This window comes from Stylophora pistillata, chromosome 6 (assembly GCF_964205215.1).
Source record: "Stylophora pistillata chromosome 6, jaStyPist1.2, whole genome shotgun sequence".
In the NCBI taxonomy this organism is placed as follows: domain Eukaryota; kingdom Metazoa; phylum Cnidaria; class Anthozoa; order Scleractinia; family Pocilloporidae; genus Stylophora; species Stylophora pistillata.
Genome location: NC_142524.1, coordinates 20,990,056 through 20,994,411, shown reverse-complemented (window position 1 = coordinate 20,994,411; position 4,356 = coordinate 20,990,056). Strand labels below are relative to the sequence as shown.

Here is a 4,356-nt window from a genome sequence, read left to right as displayed (position 1 = left end):
ATTCTAACTAAAAGTAGAAACTCGTTTTTTAATCGAAGTCTTCCGTGGCGTTGCCGTCCTGACTGCTTAAAGCCCCTAATATCCCTAAATGCATCGGGGTCCTTCTTAGTATTCAAGGACGATATCGAACTTCAACCCCAAAACTAGATCAATTCATAATAGGGAAGTTTTAAAGTGAGTTTGTTTGAAAATTTGCATCCCATTTGTTGCAACACGCCCACATTAAACTGTGATAATTACATGTATAAGCGAAACGTTGATAGGTCCATTATCCAACATTATCCCCCTTCCGAAGTACATTCTGTATGCTAAGTCGTGGCTACAATTGGAAAAAACGGAGCGGTAATAAATGAAAAAAAAAATGAAGTAAGCTTTCTGAAAAATTTAGCTGGATATGACACAAGGCATATCACCATTGCGAATATTTTTAATTTTTTCTTTGATGTAGTGCTGTCACGCAGAACGACAATCATTTCCATCTCCAACAGCTATTAACTTAACTTGTTTATTCGCAAATAGTTTATAATGAACTCATTGTTTCTGAATCAGTCTTGCTAAGCAGCTGACTTGCTAAGCAGCTGATTTTTAATTTGGTATCATGATCCTTAAGCAAAATAAGTTGTGCCTCTTACGTCTAATTCTCTTAAAAAAAAAAAAAAAAAAAGAAAAAGAGAACACTTTCAACCACTCTTTTTGTAAACAGCTCAGTTCGAATAAGGACGAGTTTCTAGATTAATTCGAGGAAAATCGTACCCGATCAAGACATATGCTCATTTTGAGACCGAAACAGCTCCGTAATCCGCAACCCTCGAGAGGGGAGGGTGGGGGACATACTTATCAAGGACATGTGGGGGAATGTCCTTTAATACAATAGGATCCCACCTATTATTCAAGAACCAATGTCGAGACTCAGCGTCAAAACCAGACTATTCCAGACTTGCGAATTATTCATTTACTTTATTGAATTAACGAAAGAAAACGCGTTTAAAAGAGTGCTTCCTTTCTGTTTACTCATTTTTCAAACATTTCCCCAACAACATCTTCCTCACGCAGTCCTCTTTGGTGTGTATCTTCGTTCCGCATGATCTGTTCACAATTCAATTGTCGAGCAATCGAACAAACCCGTCTTGCGTGACCTTCCCTCCGCTTTCCTATTGGACAGGGCTACAAAAGAAGAAAACATGTATGGGTATACCAAAAATCACAATTGCATTCATCAGTTTTAACCAATTTCAATTTTCTGTGGCTTCAAACGAACGCTTTCTTGTTTGTTTTGTCTTTCTTTTGTTGTTGTTGTTGTTGTTGTTTTGCTTTTTTTTGGTTTTTGTAGTTTTCTTCGTTTTCCAAGCAGCATTCGTCTGTAGCAATTTTAATTTGGTTTAGGTTTAGTCAAACTGAGCTGAATTTGTCACTCAATATGGTGTAACTGCACATGCCCTTGTTACATACCGAGCCATGGGTGCAAGCTGTTGATAGTCCTACCCCATCGGATCCTTGGACAAGAAGCAGGGATAACAGGAACAGAATGCTTAACATCACTCGTGCTTCCATGACTTTCCTGATGTTCCTGACTTTCACTGAATGATTCAGTTGACGGTGCCTGTCTGGATCACTTTGATGCAGTAGGAAAGTGCCTGGGCTTTTATAGAGTGAATTTCGTGAGAAATCTGCATCTCCCTCGTTCCAAAACGCCTACATATAGTCAGCTTTATGAGATCAATTTCTTCCTGACATGAAAACAGTGAAACAAAATTCGCGTATCAAATAATTAAAGCGAAAGCCGGAAAAAATTTGATCTGCCCATTACCTCGATCCCTCGTCAAGAAGCATCTGGTCGCCTAAGGGTTGTTAGAATTGCACAAAACGTGCCGAGAATGAAAGAGACGATAAACGCAAAAACGTAACTTAAGTTTTTCCTAATAATCAGACTACTATTTTAACTGGACTAAGTTACCACTGATGCAAATAGATGCTTCACGAGTTTCCGGTCTGCATGTGTTTTTTCTTCGACTTTACTACCTGTGCCTGCAGCAGGTCAAGTTGAAACGTAAATTCATAAACTAATTTGCCCCAAAATAAAATATTTTATGTCTTCTACCGAATCTTTAGGGATTAATTTTTTATATTTTTCATTTTTATTTGGGATACCTAGGCGATGAGGAAAGGCAAGAAATACTAAGAGATCGATGAATCTTTTTATGGTGCCCTCACCATTGGTACAACTTACCGTTAAAAAATGAAAATTCCCTAAAAAATATTTGTATTAGACGTAAGTTTGAGGAAATAATGCGTGGCTAAAATTTATTCCAACGCAGTCCGTAATCCATAGTCCACGAGGCTTTGAATCTTAGACCTTCGGATTCCAACCTCCGATGCTTAATCACGACGAACCATCTAAACTGCGCCAACTGTTATACTTCAATGTTATGGTGTTTCAGGAGTCTAGATGTTTAATAAACCTTTTATTATTACTTGTTTGTAATCGTCCTCATTCTAACTAGAATAAATATGATAAATCAACCAGTAACTACTGAGTCGTTTAACAAAGGTAATGGCTGAATGAAAATTTATTTAGTTAGAACTATTAATTTAGCCGTTCTCAGTCAACATTGACCTCTCCGACAAGTTAACTCTTCCTCCCGACAGAAGACAGGACTTGAGGAAATGCCCGTTTAGAAACAAATTCAGAATAAAATGTAGTAAATTCTACTAAATGTAGAAAACTAATTAAAGGTCGCTCTTAACTTGTTTATCTTCAGCTGAAAACATCTGTTTAAACTTTTTCTAAAAGGGAGAGATCAATTTTCAGACTTAAATGTCAAAAATTAAAAAGGTTTTCAGTTTCTCAAAACCCTTATGCGCGTCGGTGGCTGGGTAGATACAGAAAGTTGGAAATAAATTGATAACGTTCTCAACGATAGGTTGATAACACAAGGCAAACCTCCGTAAGGAATTTTGATTGTAAGCGAGTTTTATCTATTTTTTGCTCTGACCGAGGGATGACACTCAAAATGACAACCTGAAAAAAATTGGGACACAGCTTTTAACCTAACTTATCCACTTGTTTTTCAAAATCACCTCATTTCTTGTAAATTAACTTACAGGTGTAGCTGAGCACCTGATGGAGAATCATATACTCAAACAGCTTAAGTGATAACTCTACCTCGAATAACAGGAACTGAGTAAAGTATTTTCATCTCTAGTATAACACCTCTAATGGAGATGGTCGAATTAAGACGAGCCAAAAGCAAAATGTTCTTGCAAACCAACAGCATACTCAAAAGCAAATAACTTTCAATTACAAGAATATGTTCAGTTCATGGTTTTCTTTTTGCTCAATTTGTTATTGATTTCCATTGCATTTTATAAATACTAACGCACTTTGTGAAACCGACTCATATTCCGTTCCATTGCAAGTTGGCAAATGGACAATATTTGCGTGTCAAGTGTCAGAAACTCCCCTAAAAAATGGAATTTTAAAAAACAAAAACAAAAAGGTCTTAAAAAAAACTCGTAGAATAAAGCAAGAGGTAAATTATTGCATTTTTACCTAGCAAGGTATTGTTTTCTTGAATCTCTCCCCTTATTATGTCTCGTTTTCAAGGTTAACTTTACGTAAGTTTTCATTACTGAAATGAGCTGTATCTACAAGAAGATCATTGACTAAAATGGTAACTGGGCCCGCGAGGAGTCCTGGGTAAGTAGTTATAGAATGAAGGGAGAGGAAGTGGGCGAGGCTTCATGTCAGTAGGGAAAAAATTCAAAGAGAGGAAAGCATTTTTAAAATTTCAATATGCTCTTTCGAATAACTTCCTTTATTACATGAATTCTAACAAAATACTATATCACGTGTCGATGTTATTACCGCCCACGGAGAACATACATACGAACCCTTTTTTTTCACGATGCCTTCCCAGTGACTGGGTGGATCAACATGGTTTTTGTACTTTTTACAAAAGGTTTTTCATAATTTACATTCATCATGAAGGTTTAAACTTTTTTTCATTAGGGACAGGTTGGTATGGCCAGCCTTATTAATAAGTACAAACCGAATTAGAAAACAACTTTCATTTAATAAATATAGTGTTTCTGCTTTTTTACAAATAGGCTTTTCATAAGTTGCTTCATCAGAAAGGTTGAAAAAAGTTTGCGGTCTTTATCCCATCTCAGTTTTCAAACAGGTTTGGCTGACCTTATTGAAAACTACTTATTGAAAAAAAGAAAATGAAAGGGAAGAGACTCGTAAAGCGTCCATTCACTGTATTGAATAAACAAAACTGACAAAGTGGAAGCAACTGCTACGGAGCTCAAATTACCTCGATAATGATATAGTCAGACATAAATAACACATTGAAA

The 4,356-nt window shown here is 36.4% G+C and overlaps 1 long non-coding RNA gene across 1 annotated transcript; it reads right to left on the bottom strand.

Annotated features, from left to right (window-relative positions):
• Positions 1 to 941: 941 nt before the first annotated feature.
• Positions 942 to 2,325, bottom strand: LOC148728725 (uncharacterized). Its single transcript, XR_016002308.1, has 2 exons — positions 1,450 to 2,325; positions 942 to 1,164 (listed from the first exon to the last, which is right to left on the bottom strand). It is a non-coding gene; the product is annotated as an uncharacterized LOC148728725 (long non-coding RNA).
• Between the last annotated feature and the right edge of the window lie 2,031 nt (positions 2,326 to 4,356).